Source organism: Prinia subflava, chromosome 8, assembly GCF_021018805.1.
Source record: "Prinia subflava isolate CZ2003 ecotype Zambia chromosome 8, Cam_Psub_1.2, whole genome shotgun sequence".
Classification (NCBI taxonomy): domain Eukaryota; kingdom Metazoa; phylum Chordata; class Aves; order Passeriformes; family Cisticolidae; genus Prinia; species Prinia subflava.
The window spans coordinates 24,823,205-24,838,461 of record NC_086254.1 but is presented as its reverse complement, the minus strand read 5'-3'; the positions used below and the strand labels follow the sequence as shown (position 1 = coordinate 24,838,461).

The window sequence follows — 15,257 nt, the reverse complement described above, 5'->3', positions numbered from 1 at the left end:
GAAACTGGATGTGCATTTGAAAGCAATTTGCATTAATACAGTATGTCTTCAGGCAAACATTATTCCCTGTTTTAAACAGCTTTTAAACTTTTAAACAGCCCAGCTATTGTTTGAAGTCAGTCGCAGAAACAGCTGGGCTCTGTCTGGCGTTAGGGGTGTGAGCATTACAAGATGGGAAAGCATTTTTGGACAGTTTTGGTTCAATCTGTTTTCATTTTGAATTGGCACTCGACAATGAAGAATTTAGTTTCTATCTCCTTTGGTAGTTGACTGTTTGAGTTGCCTCTCTAAATTATTTTATTTTGAGCTTTTGGGGGTTTTTTTCCCCCAGATTGAGCTATTATTGGTTCTATCCCTGCCCTGTCCACATGACAACATTTGCAGCTAGTGGGAGGAATGCAAAGGAGTGACAGTGCTGATTGCTTTGATAAGATTGCTTTTATTACCAACTAATTAAATGGTAGGTAGCAGCTAATAGTGATTATAATTAAGCCTGGAACTGACATCCTTTTTCTGGAAGAGCTGTAAGCTGAGAGAACTTAGCTAAAGTCCCTTTATGGCAAAGGTGATTTTTTGTTCTGTTATAGGAACTGATCAGCTATTCCACTGCAAAGTGAAAGTTGTAAAGCTGTTTATAGTTGGTATTTGCCAATCCCATTTTAAGTGTCCTGCTGCTTGAAGAGAGTTTTTTATTCTTTCATTATTTAGCTTTGCTGACTGTGAATTGAAATTGTTTAATTTTACATGAGCTGTACCCTCCGGGCCATGCCCTCTGACATAACTTCGGCAGTTTTGCTCCAGTAAAACTTGTGGGATAATAAATGTGATAATAGTGTTCAGGTAAGACTGTGCTCCACCTTCACAGAGGTGTGAGTTTATAGTAAATTCAGATAGATGGTGAATTCATTCTAGTTAGATGCAAAGTGAGACAGATGTGTCTTCTTTTGGGACAAAACTCCCCAAAACGATGCACAACCAACAAACCCCCCCTTTCACCTCAGGCAATGCGCCTGCACCTCGGCTACAAAGTGATATTTTTCTGTTTTCCTGGCAATGCCTGCGAGGGGTGCAGGATCCTGCAGGGTGCTGCTGTTCCACCCTGCCAGGAGGAGCTGCAGGAGGGCACCGTGGGCAGCTCTGGGGCTCCTCCCTCCCTCTCACAAGCTGCAAACAATAAAACTGCTGTGCCCATCTGGTGATGAAGACTGACAGCTCGTAGGGGATGAGTCAAAGGTCGCTGATGAGAAGATCCATCCAGATAATTGCTGTAATTGCACCCTGAGGATGCAGCTCCTCTCACAGAGCATCAGGCAGTGACTGCTGGTAAATCTATACTTGGCAGTGAACTTCATCCTGTGCCTTGAATCCAAAAAGTTCCTTCATGAGATGTAAATGGACAAAGCTATTTTGATGGGGTATTTTCCTCAATCCAGCCGTGTTTTGTCCTGTTGGCAGGTGAGTAGGAAATAGTTGCACTCAGAAACAGGGAAGTATTGTGATTTTAACATAAAATTACCATTTAGTGTTAAACCCTTTGATGAATACACAAGCTGTTGTTACTTCACAACAAATATCAATAAGCAGCATGAATGAGTATACATAATTCATAATATTTAACTTGAAAGTGCATTTTTTCCTGCAGTGATTGATTCATTTTTCTTGAGTTTGTCCAGTGACTTCATCACAATTTAATACCAAAAGCTTTTCTGTTGGAGAGGGAACAGTAACAGGATTCAAAATTAGTTTTTTTCCCAGCCCTTCACAAGGCCCAGAAATCCAAAAGCTGAATGTGGTTGCATTGCTGAATGAAACTGGGGAAATAACACCATTATCAATCAGGCAACCCTTAGCAGTTAGGACTTTATTATATGAAGAATAAGATTATTCAATAGAGGCTGTGCTCAGTAAGAAGGAACTGCAAAGGCAGGAACTCACTCAAATACAAAGATCAGATTTTTTTTTTTTAACTTCAAACTGTTTGAAAGTCATGTATAACACAAAACACTTCCTATTTTAATAGACTATTTCTTTTCCCTTAGGGGAATTTTTCTTTTACCAGAGAGGCCCAAGGGATGGGAAGCAAAATGTTTGTTTTTGCAAGCAGTTGCAGTGTTTATTTTCTGTCACAGCTCCACAAAGGATCGCGGTGGGGAAGGTGGGTGAGCGCCCAGCATTGCAGGAGCCTGGTTATGAGCAGGAATTTTCCTTCCCTCCCTGGCTGTGTGTGCCCTGTGTCACTTTTCTGTGCTTATCCCAGGCTGTGTGTGCCCTGTGTCACTTTTCTGTGGTTCTCCTGGGCTGTGTGTGCCCTGTGTCACTTTTCTGTGCTTATCCCAGGCTGTGTGTGCCCTGTGTCACTTTTCTGTGGTTATCCCAGGCTGTGTGTGCCCTGTGTCACTTTTCTGTGGTTCTCCCGGGCTGTGTGTGCCCTGTGTCACTTTTCTGTGGTTATCCCAGGCTGTGTGTGTCCTGTGTCACTTTTCTGTGGTTCTCCCGGGCTGTGTGTGCCCTGTGTCTCTTTTCTGTGGTTGTCCTGGGCTGTGTGTGCCCTGTGTCACTTTTCTGTGGTTCTCCCGGGCTGTGTGTGCCCTGTGTCACTTTTCTGTGCTTATCCCAGGCTGTGTGTGCCCTGGGTCACTTTTCTGTGGTTCTCCCGGGCTGTGTGTGCCCTGTGTCACTTTTCTGTGCTTATCCCAGGCTGTGTGTGCCCTGGGTCACTTTTCTGTGGTTCTCCCGGGCTGTGTGTGCCCTGTGTCACTTTTCTGTGGTCACAGAAGCTGACAGAATGAAGAATTGCAGGGGAGCCCAGCCCTGCTCTGCACAAAGGCTGGTTCCTCTCTGATGCTCTCTGGGGCTGCTTTGCAGGTTCAGGCATGTTCCTTCAAACCCACACCCACACAAAGGCAGGGGCACAAGAACATTTTCTGGAAGCTGCTTTAGTGGGTTTTAATCTGCTGTTATTTCCTCCTTCCTGGATTTTTCAGTATCAGCTCCAAGCAGGTGTGACAGGGGAGAGCTGTCTCTAAACTACACCCCAGCGTAGGGATAACAACAAACCTTTGCCCTCCTGTTACAATTTATCAGTCAGGTTTCTTTTTTATTCAGGGAAATTGCTGGGATTTTCCTCACTGATGAAAGCTGTGCTGTCAGGGACATAATGGTTTTACCTCTCATGAAAGTATTAATTTAAACTTGTCTTTGCTATTATGAAATAAGTAGGTAGTAGTGTGGTCTTGTGCCAACATGGATTAGTACATTTATAATTAGATTAGTACAAATTGTTTATAGGTTTCAGACTTCCCTTAGCCCAGTAGAATATGCATACAGTCTGTAAAATTGCTTTCTTTGGTGGAAATTCCTTTGTGATAACAAATGTGTGGCCCAGAATAGAATTTTGCATTTTTTACATTAGTTCAATAACAACTATAATCTGATACTATGGTCATTTGGTTTATGCCTTTTGCCATTTGTTCATCTAAACAGAAAGCAGTATTTTGTGCCTCCCAGAGATCTTGGTATTTATTTATGATTCATTCAGTGTCTATAATTCAAATACACTCTTGAAAGTCTCCCTGAAGCTCTTGCTCGTGGGAAACCAACAGGCTTACACCAAACATATCTGTCACTACTAAAAGCTATTTGATAAGAGACTTGGGAAAAAATCTTCTTAAAATACAGCAGAAGAGAACTGCAAAAAGCAGAGTTCTTGAGTCAACTGCTGCACAGGAGCTCTGGCAGCTATTTTTGCTGGGACTGCTTTGGGTGGAAGACAAACATGGTCAAATTAGCTAAAATGCTGGAAGTTCAGTCAAGGATACTGCCTTAAATAGTTCACCCAGAAAAGGACAAGGCTGTCTTAGGGCAGCCCCTTCAGAATTCCAATGGCAGTGGCAATTTCTAATAAGTAAATATCAAATATAGTAATTTTTCTGTGAATTTGTTTTACAAGAGATTATTGGAATGTTTAGGGATCAAATTCAGCCCTCCTAACTATGAAATACTCACTAGAAAAAATATCTATCTGAGAGTAGACCTTGATGAATATTGTTGTTTTCCTATTCTTGGCTATATTTTTTTGCCATTCATGGCTATAGGTCACAGAGCTGGAGGAAAAAGATGCTAAAATTTAAAGGAAAATGTGTTCACTGTCAACCTCCTTTTACAGTGCAGTGGTTTTTACTTGTTGCCAAATATCTGCTATTTGACCTCCCTGGGCTATGCTAATATTGACCTAAAGAGCGCAGGAGATTATCTTTCGATGGAGGAATAAATTCAATATTTACTCATAAATATTTTTCATAGAGCCATAGAATACCAGGTCAGCCAGGACCTCAGGGATCATATGAGAGAACCTTCCTGGGCAAAATCACAGCCTTGGTAGGATGCCCCAGCATCCAGGCCCCTGAATTTTAAAATGTCCAGCACTGGGGAGACCCTGGAGGGACTTTTCTGTAAAAGATATTCCCTGTAAAAATAGAATTTCCATCTTCTTTGTAGCCTGGAACACGGTGAGGTCTCCCTAAGCTGCTTTTTCTCAAGGCTGAATGACCCCAGTTCTTTCAACCTTTCCTCACGGGGCATCTTCCCAGTTCTTTAATCATCTTTGTGGTCCTTCTCTGCACTGTCTCCAGCCTTTCCACATCTTTTTTTTTTACATAGCAGGGACCACAAGTGACTCCACTATTCCAGGTGAGGCCTGACAAGTGCTGGACTGAGTGGGATGGAGATTTTATCCCTGCTGGGGATCCCTTGTTGGAGCAGCCCAGCGTCCTGTTGGCTCTGTGCCACAGCAGCTCCCTGGTCACTCATATTGAGGTTCCTTCCCACAGAAAGTGGCTCAATTACTGGCTTATTTTAACTGCTGGCTTATTATTTAATTGCTGGTTCTCACATCCACCCCTGCAGCACCGTGCACACGCCTGGCACTGCAGATATCCAGCTTTTCCCTTGATCTCCCCCTTGTCTCATCTCAAATCCCTTCAGCTGCCACAGAAGCTTTGTGGAAGCTCCAGTCCCTCCCCAAATGCCGTGTGTGGGTGTGACCCCCCTCTGTTAATTAACATTTACAAGCACAGACCAGTTTCTGATCATGTACCAGGGGGTGGCTGTGTTCATCCCACTTCCAGGAAGGATTCATTCCCAAATGCCAGAAGTAAAAATGATGGACAATTCAGGGCTGTGGGGTTGTGGTGGTCTCAGCAAAGGGTTAACAGGGGCTGTGCACAGCCAGCCCCTCACTGCCTCTGCTGAAGGAACATTAATTATAGAGAGCCCGAAGGATTCGGAGCTAAAAAGCCTAAAAAGCCTGAGTAGTATTTAAAACCAAGACAGTCAAATAACCGGTTGGATTTGATCTCTAATAAATTACCGTGTTCTGATGGTGAAATTCAGCAAGAGGGTGACAGTCAGATGGGGAGGCTGGCAGCAAAAGTTTTAAAAATAAATAGTCTTAAATTGCAGGAAATTACAGCAAGCAGCTCCTTGGAGTTATTTTCCTGCACGCATTGTGTGTCTGAGGAGGCAGGCAGCCTGCAGGCAAGCTTTTGACCTTTTGTGTGAGAAATCAAATATGCAGGTGCAGTGGTGTGAGGGCACAACGGGGGACAGTGACTCTGAGCTGGGGTTTGAGCACTGGGGACCCTGCAGGGCAGCCAGGAGTGCCCCAGATCAGCTCCACTAAACCTGGGAGCAGCACAGGGAGAGGCTGTGCCTGTAAAGGATTGCAGAATTGGTGTTTCCTACAAATATCCTCGTACTCCACATCTGTAAATCAGCCACTGGAAGCCTTGTGGTAAATGATCTTGCTGAGAATTGATCTTTTCTCCTATTGCCCTGTTTATGCTTCAGTCTGGGGTAACTCTTAGAGCAGGTGAGTTTAGTTTGAGGACATTGCTGCCACCATGCTCTGACTCCCATTTCCTTGGCTGAAAGGAAATCCATACCTGCACGGCAGGGACTTCTTCCCATTGCAATTATATTCCAAATTCCTAAACCCTCGAAGTAAATATGAATGAGACATGATAATTTTAAATGCAATTAAGGTGCTGTAGATAAAAAGGTGACAGGAATGTTGGGAATGTCAACTCTGCAGTGGCTGGAGGAACAAGTCCTCTCAGTTCTCCCTCTGCAGCAGAAGTGGTGAATCCTGGATCTCTGGACAAAAAGAGCTGCTCCACTCGGATATTCAGTGTTTATCAGGTCAGTGTTCACACAGACCAAACTGAGGAGTTCCAGTCACTCAGTTCTCACAGTTCAATGTTGCTGCTACTGCTCCAGTGTTTGTCAGTTGTTTGGGCTTGAAAAATCACCAGGTTTTACTGTGGGAAAAACCCCCACGCTGTCCCAAACTTTGTCTTTATAAATCATAGAGGAGCTCACACCGAGGATTGTGAATCCAAAATTTTATCTACTGATAGTTCACATTTAGAACCAATTTTTAGCTCCATGTTCTTAGCAAAATATTGTTTTTAAAATATTAGAGGATATATTCTTGGAAGCTTAAATAACCTCCTCAGAGAAATTTGCATCCATGTAGGTTTTACAACTAAACCCAGTTCTGACTATTATCTGCTGGTGGCACCATTACACCAGAGGAATTTATTATCCAAGTCTTAAATGAAAAACTGCTACAGGCTACACTTCTCAGTCTGATTTAATGGGAATTATTTTTTTTATTTCTTCATAGTTTGGTGTCAGCTAACCAAGTAATTTTGTTGCCATGGGGTCTTTGTGGGTGAGTTTTAAAGAAATGAGTTTCATAAGGAGCCTAATTGTGATGTACCAGGGAAGGAAACTGTCTGACAGTGTCACCTCAAGTAAGTGATCCTTTATGCAATCACACCCTGTTTTTTTTTTCTCTGAATATTGAGTTCTATTTCCCCTCCTTTTTGCGTTTTTTTCTTCCAGAAATCTTGAATAAATTAAAAAACCAATTTAGATCAGGTTTCATCCTTCAGATGCTGGAGATGATTCTTTGAACTTGATTTTTCTGATTGTTAGTGGGTAGGAACAGGTACATTTGTTTTTTCTCTGTGGGCTAACCAAACAGACAAAACCATTTTTTTTTAGTTGGCAGCTAAATACAGTTTCTTTTGTTTTCTTCAATCTTATATTGCTCTAATCTTTCATGTAATTTCCAAGACTTTTCCATTATCGATATATATTGCTACATAACTGCGTGAGCCACTTATATACCACAGAATATAGTGCAGTTTGATTTTTCCTGTGGCTGGGGGAACAATCACTTCCAACAGTATTTTTCCACACAGATTTCTTCTAACTTTAGTTTTTAGCTTAAAATTACGAAGATTGAATATTTTGAGTAGTTACCTAAATTAATCTTTGTCCTCCCTGGGAGACACGAGCACTTCTAATTAAAGATATAATTGATTTTATTAATTCTGTTTGTCTTGCAAGGAACTGATTGCTGCAGTCTTCTTTGCTCAAAAATGGGAGAATCACACTACACTTCAGTCCACTGTGAAAGCCTTTATCCATGACCCATGATCCTGTAAAATTCAGTTTAAAAATCCTCTTATAAAACCTGGTACTTTTCTGGTTTTCCCAATTTTAGGAAACACAAATTCCCCTCCAGGCTGCCCTCTCCCTCCCCTGGTTAATGTTGCTTTATATCTGGGCAGAAGTAATTTGTGCAAGACACATTACTTATAGGACAGTGCCTAAAAATACATCCAAAGGTCACTGCACACCAGACAGAAGGCAGCACTTGTTCCAGCCACTCGCACTGAGAACTGCAGGTCTTTGTTAATATTAATTGTGCATATTTTAAACAGTGCCTGCTTTAAAAATACATTGCACAAACATGCAGCAAGGAGCATTTTGTGAGCCCTGGGACTGAATAACGGGGGCCAGCTCTTCACTGATGATTTTAGATATAAATGTTTGCTGTTCTTATTGACTTCCAGGTTTGTGAATTGTGCCTCTGCTTCCAGGAAAGTGGGGTGTATTTCCAAAAACACAAGTGAAATGAAGAATAGTAACAAAGATGCATAAAGTACCAAGAAGATTCAGAGCTGAAGATTTACACATTCACCATGATTGTGCTTATAATAGAAGCATGTACAGAGAACATGGGAAAAACTGCAGGGAGAGCAAGGCCAGATTCCCTCAGTGCTCAGGAGGAGCTGAGGAGTGGAGCAGAGCCCCCACAGGGTCCTGCTGCTCCCACAGCTGCTGGCCCAGGGATGCCTCAGCACCTGGAAATGTTCTCCAAAGGCAGGGCTGGCAGCTGCTCCAGGGGAGGATTCACCAGGGAATTATCCCCGGGGGCATCTCCTTCCTTCCAGCTGCTGATGTGACACTGAAAATCAGCTCCCAACACACACAGAGTCACCTCTTGTGCCTTCCCTCCCTGTGAGCCAGGCAAAATCAAGAGGTGTGATTCTCTCCTCAGGTGGGCATTACCCAGGAATGGTGTTTGTACTAAAACTGCAGATTCTGAGTCTTTATTTGTCTCCAGAGACTGCAATATTTGAGAGGCTCTGTCAACATCTAACAAAGAAACTCTGGCACCTGGACACTCGAGATGTTCCCATCACAGTCCCCTCACTCGAGCATGCTTGGTTTGTTTTGTAATTTATCCTTAATAAGAAAATGTTGAAAAGATCTGATTCTGGCTGGGCATCAAAGGCAGTGGAGCTGTACATGGACAGCGTTGTTTACAATGTGATTGTGCTGTGTGGCAATTTCCAACCCAAATTTATGGTGCTATTGAATATGGCCTTGTTTTTTGTTTTTTTTTTCTTTTGAAAACTGGCATATAAGTGTGTTTACAATGGTAATTATTCACACAGAGTTAGAAGCAAAGAAAGAATGCAGGTGTGGTGAAAGCAACAGCAACACAAGGAAGGTGATGCTGTGGAGGTGAAGCCATTTCAGAACTTCCTCAAATGTTAGGCTGATGAGGATGAACATTAATTCTCTTTTGGAAGAAAGACTGAGGTAGAACAGATGGGTTGGTTGCCAAGAAAATGGTTTGAAAAGAAGTAAAGTGCGTGTTGACATTTCCTGCTTTTACATAATTATTTTTTAAATAACTTATGTAATTGCCTTGAGTGGAATCATTGTGTTCATTAGTGGGGTATGAGGACAAACATTTCCAGCATCTCAGCAGGGCAGTCTTGTGCTGTACCTCTGCCCTTTTGACCATCCCAACAAATGCTTTTATTTTGTTTTTGACAGAGCAATATGCCATACCTTGAACAAATATCGAGCAGCATCTTTTTCTTGCCCTGTGTGCAACTTGTTCCACCTGAAGGGGTTAAACATGAGCAGGATTTTGTTCACTTTATTTGCTTTGTTCACTTTGTTCACCTTCCCATGGCTGCCCACTCAGGGTGGAAAACCATGGACCTTGCCCACCCATGAGCCTGTGCCCCATTTGGAGGGTAATTACAGCCAAATAAAGCCCTGTGCTGCCCACTATCTGATCCTGCCAGGTTTTCCTTTATTGGTGATGGTAATTAAATCTCTCCTGCAGCAGGCAGGTCTGAGCAGTGCATGCAGAGCCCTCCTTGTCCTTGCAGCTGCCAAGGAAGATGCAGCTCCTGAGGATGCCCTGATCACCTGCAGGCTCCTCAATGCCCAGCACCACCCGTTTGTTTCAGCAGCTGAAACATTTCATTAGCATCTGACAGCTGCTGAAACAACCTGTGCCCCGTGCAAACCAGGGGGCACGGGGAAATGGGCATAAATATTCATAATTATTCATAGCGGCACTAACAAAACCAGAAGTGTGTGGTTATCAGAGCTCCTGTGTGGATGTGCTGTGGTGGTTTAGAGTGATGAAAGCAGCGTGAATATTTGGAAATAATGCTGTTATTTTTATAGTTGTGAGGAAAAACCCACTAAAGGTAATGGGATTGGAGGGGCGTGTGGGTAAGAGCAGGATTTGTGCCCCTGGATGATGTTGGCAGTGTTGGATTTGGCCAGTGCTGTCTGCTGTGGGTGGTGCACTGAAACTTGTTCCTGAAAGAAAGGAGTTGCTGTGTCTGCTCGTGCTGTTTGCATCTCTCTTCTGAAGCTGCTCATGAAGAGTTGAAATTTTCTCACCAGATCTGTGCTAAATGCTTCTGGAACAGAAATCCCACAGACTGAGTTCAGTGTTTTACTTTATAATTAAATAAATTTAATAATTAATGTCAGGAACAGCAATGTATCTGATTTGGTCAAGAGTTGGTAATTTCCCATCTTTCAGCACCCCTAAGCCTCAAATCTTTGACATCAGAATAGAAATGTGAGTCAGTCTCTGCAGACAGACTGCTTTACAAATGAATTCTGTCAGTGTGTCTGCATTGGGTTTTTTAAAAATCTTTTTTTTTTTTGTAACGTGCTTTCACTTTTTTCTTTAGATTCGGGATAGCCCTGCTGAGAGGGGACAAAGATGATATTCCTCTTGAAACCTCTTGTTGGTAGGTCCCCCTAAGGTACGTCAGAAGCCAGTGATACCTATTTGCTCACGTTTCTCTGCCAATATCAATAACTTGCACTGACTTTCAAAATCTGTGCAGTATTTTAAATCAGTGTTCTCTAAAAGAAATCAGTTTGGGGGAGTCTAATAATGTGTCTTTATACATCCCTTACCTCTTCTGCCCCGAGTGAAGTTTGCCATTAAAGCTGCATAAAAAGGTGCAGAGCTGGGCAGGGATTAAAAGATCAATCCTGAAAACTGTTGGAATGCAACTGATTTTACTTATGAAAGTGGGAAAAATTCCTGCTGTGGTCTGGTTCTTAGTTGCAGTGACTCTTTTAAATACTGCCAGAAACAGATAGGATTCAATGTGGAGAATGTTTGACCATATGAGAAATACTTCTTGAGTATGTGGGAACAAGAGAGGCTCCATGGAGGCATCCAGCTGATGATCTGAAAATGATCATTAATTGGTGGTGGTACCTTCATTACCTTGAATTATTATCCATATACTCTGGGTGTGTATATTTTTCTGGGGAAGAAGTCTCGTGAAAATAAAGTTAATTCAGTATCTCAGATAAAGAATGATATTTTAGTTGGAAATTCTTGACATAATAGTTGCACAAGGCTTCAAATATTCTGCAGCTTGGTAGAATAAACTGTTCAAAGATACAGGTGTTGTTCCTGAGCCATCAAAGAGTTTTCCACTGTGGTGTTTTATTAAAGTGAAAAGAAGAGAAAAGATAAAAACCAAAGCTCTGTGCTAATCTTTTACTTTGTTGCTTAAGGGACATTTCAGTATAAAGTAGCAATTTCCATGTCATTTGAATAGCAGTTGCAACCCATCGATGTTTCAAGCAAAACGTGCAGCTCCTGTAATCAGCAAAGCAGATGCAAATGTCTCGTCTGGCTCCGAGTGCAGCTCCAGGAGTGGAGAACACCATCAGATAATGGAAATCGTGGGACCTCCTCTTTCCTCTCTTGGCTGGTGAAAGTTTTTTCAGGAGGAGCAGGGGTGAGCCTGGCTGGAGGCACAGGAGGGTCCCTCAGCATCACCTCCCTCCTGAGATCCCACCGAGCTTTGGAGGTGGGACAGGGAGATCTCCCCCCTCTGCCCTCTTCCCTAAGCCCTGCCCTGCCCCTGGGGACAGGAGTGGCCTTTTGGTTGTGTTTGTGCCCGGTGCCATCCCAATGCAAGCCCCTGCACATTTTTGTAAATAAGCAATTGCAAAAATAAACGACATTTAGCATTTAGATCCCGGGCCAGTGGTTGTGGCTGTGCAGGGAGCAGTGCAGCAGGCTGGATAAAACCCTCTGAGCTCCCTGAGTTGTGCCATGCCAGGCTTTGGGTGGCTGGAGCCATTCCTCAGAGGGCTTTTTAGCTCTAAAAATAACCTGGAATGGCATGAGGGGAGAGTTTACTTTAGCCCTCGCATTTCCAAATGTGACAGTGAACACCTCCACGGTGCTTCCCTGTGCCTGCAGTGCCTGAGCTGGTGCAGATTGGAGAGGGGTGGCCACCAGAGTGATTTCTGAGTGGAACTGCCCTTCCTAGGAAAGGGAAAACTTCCCAGGAAAAGCCTTGGGTTTGATCAAATTAAAATCGATGAAGCCTCCCAAACAGATTGGTGATAAGAATCCTCCTTTGCTTCCTCTAGAACATTTTCCTGGAAAGAGGCTGTATTATTTTTATTTTTCTCATTAGTACTTTTCCTAATCAGGAGGCATCTTATGGAAAAGGATTTCCATCTTGTGGTCAGCTGTGGTAATAAAACACTCCAGCTGGACTTTTTTTTTTTCATAACAAACCAAGCTGGTTTCAATAAGAAATAATGCAAATCTGTTGTAGTTCCTTGGGAAGGTAAATGCTGGAGACCTCACAAAGTCTGTTTGTACAGAAGGTAAAACTGTTTCAGGACTATCCCCCTCCACCTTTAGAACTAAAGAAATTGGGAAAGGTATAATATAAATGATTCATGGTGTAATATTTAATTTTGACACATTATACAGCACGTTGGCCCCAGGAGTCATGCACAGGAGCCCAGACAGAATTACTTGGAACTTTAACAGAACGGAGGCAATTGCTCCTGAACTTCTGGGAAATTTCTGTCCAGAGCCAAATATTGTTGCTTGGATTGTTTTCTATTCCAGGAGGACTCTGGGGCTCAGTACAACGTCATCATAACTTCATGCAGATATTTGTTGCTCAGGACAAATTTTTGAAACCCATGCTCTAATCCTGGAATAGCAAAATGCTGCAGGGTTAAGTGCTGGAGCTCACTGGAATATCTACCCACTTCAGTGGGAAAGACGTTTTAATAGATTAAAAACAAAACAAATTTGGAAAGGTCATTTTAAATATTAAGGACTGAAGGGCAGGGCTGTGTGTGCTGGGGAAATTCAGAGCTCAGATCTTGTGGAGGTTCTCTGTAAAATGAGCTCAGTTCTACAACCCTGCAAGGAAAGGTTAGGCTGTTAAAAAGAATAATTAATTTCTAAAGTTTAATTACTGCCTTGTCCAGTTGTGCACTGTGATGCTCATGCAGATTGCACTGAAAATCTGACTTCAGCAAGAGCTGGACCAGCCCTGAATAATTTCAAGGAGAGTTAAATAAGATCTCAGATCAAATTCTTAGAGATAAATGTAAGAACTTCATAAGTTTGGGGTTTTTTTATTTTATGGGCTTGTAACTAAAGGAGATGTGCAGTGTGTTCCTTAGTGGGTGCCAAAAATCTTATTTTCAGAAGTGTCTGAATTTCAGGGAAAGTCAATAACTGTTATATTTAATCTGAAGTCGATGCAACTGCTGCTGAAATCCACCTATATTCTTTTTGTAGGGATAATAAGGAAAAAAAAATTGTGCAAGTTTTGGTTCCCACATCCTCAGCTCCTCAAATTGTGAGGAGGAAAGTAAGAACAGGTGCTTTGGGGACAGCTGGCTGACCAAATGGATTTTTTTTTTCTTTTTTTATTATTACCAGTTGCTAAGAAATGTCTGCAGGAAGCTGCCAAGCACACTCCTGTGGGGTTGTTTCCATATAAATGACTGCCAGGGTCACCCAAGCGTGGCCCCAGAGGAGGGAGGTGCAGGTGAGGAGCAGCAGGGAGGGGTTCCAGGGTTCCAGGGACAGTCCCTGGGGTGCTCTGTGCTGGGGGATTCCCTTGGAAGGGCTCCCCTGGCTGCTTCCTCTGGGGCTTGGGGAGTTTTGTCCACTTGGACAAGTTTTGCCATCCCAGTGGATGGTGGGGTGAGGAGTCTGGATGAGAGATGGAGCTCCCGGTGCCTCAGACCAGGCTCTGGAGCTTTGGCACTTTCCATGGCCCTCATCCAGTGCGGTTTTTCCTTTGGTTTTGGTTTTTCTGCCGTTCCCAAGCCCAGGGCGAGTGCTGTGACACCAGGCTGCAGCTTTCAGCAGCAGCAGCCCAGAAATGCTGGTTAATCACAGTTTATTAGCTCGTGGCCTTAGGCAAACCTGAAATCATTAACAGCCCATTTGTTGGGCTAATGACTCTTTTTTACTAGATGTATAATTTAATATATGGTAACTTTCAAGCTTAATTATGCTCTTCAAAGTTTCTTCGGAAGGAATTTATTTTTCTATGTGCACGTATATGAGAGGGTTGGGAGCTGGCTGGCTTTGCTTGCACGCTGCTGTGTTAAAATCTGGATAGTTTATGTAAGAAGATTTTAATTTAGATATGGGTATTTCCCCTGGTGCTTGCTCTTTCAATATTTTTATCTTTGAGGGCTTGAAAAATAAATAATGATGAATTACCAACAGGTTTAAACTAGCATCATTTCATGCCCCACTGTAGGTTGCTGCATTGTTTTGGGCAAGACGTAAACCCAAAGTCCTGATCAATCAGGCCATTGTGGCAGCAGCTTCAAATGAATGCGAGTCTTGATCTCAGTGTCCTGGCTGAATTCCAGCCTGGTTCCCATTTTACTCAGCAGCAAGTCCCACTTCTGTTCCCTCCAGCCTCAGTGGGAGCAGAGGCAGAGCACGGAAAGTGCTGCTAATCCCACGTGCCATTTGCATGCAGCACTTGTAAAGCATCCTGCCATCAGTTGGGATGAAAAGAAGGCTGTGCATGTAAGATGTTTTTCACTTTGGCATCCCAAATTCGCTGCTACATCACTGAGAGGAGGTTGCGACTTTGTCAATCGGGAAATTTCTTTTTTCCTTTTTTTTCTTTTTTTTTTTTTTTTTTTTTTTTTTTTTTTTTTTAAGCCAGGCAGCTGATTGTGAAGGATAATAAAGATGAATTTGATTTTCTTTCTGTGAGCTCTAGTGTCCCCTTCATGGAGATTAAACATTTCCCGGTGCTGCTTTCAGCTCCACAGAGCAAGCAAAAGCTGATCTCCTGCCTGACCGTGCCCACCCCGCTGCCATCCGCTAATAGGATCGCCCTACAGCTGTGACTTAACAGGCACTGGAGAGCATAATCCTGTTTATTCGGTCACCCCAAACACTGATGATCTGAGATAATCTGCGGGCTGGGAGCAGGGGAGGAGGAGGAGGAGGAGGAGGGGGTGAGGTTTTCTTTGCCGCGTGGCTCAGAGGGCCAGGGAATGGCTGGATTTGTCTCAGAGCAGGGGAAGGGACCAAAAGCATCTCCCCAAAGGCAGCCCCGGGGAGCCAGGTGATCAAACATCAGCCTGGGCAGGGTCTGTCCAGATGTTGTGCTCAGCAGTTCTAATTTGTTCTTTTTGTGGCTGATTTAATATAGAAATACTCCGTGCCTGAGTGGCCGCAGGAGGCACTTGGTGCAAAATGCTTTGGCTACCAAGTGGCTCTGTGTGTTGGTCATCTCCCCGTGTCCACT

At 43.2% G+C, this 15,257-nt stretch overlaps 1 protein-coding gene across 4 annotated transcripts in view; it reads left to right on the top strand.

Moving 5' to 3' along the window:
* The first annotated feature begins 1,052 nt into the window (after positions 1-1,052).
* LOC134553989 (uncharacterized) overlaps positions 1,053-15,257 on the top strand; it is a 44,935-nt gene continuing 30,730 nt past the window's right edge. For 2 of the 4 annotated variants that reach the window (XM_063404225.1, XM_063404224.1), the window contains exon 1: positions 13,347-13,520. The gene's annotated coding sequence lies outside the window, so the exon portion shown is untranslated. The other 2 variants (XM_063404227.1, XM_063404223.1) reach the window with 2 other exon arrangements.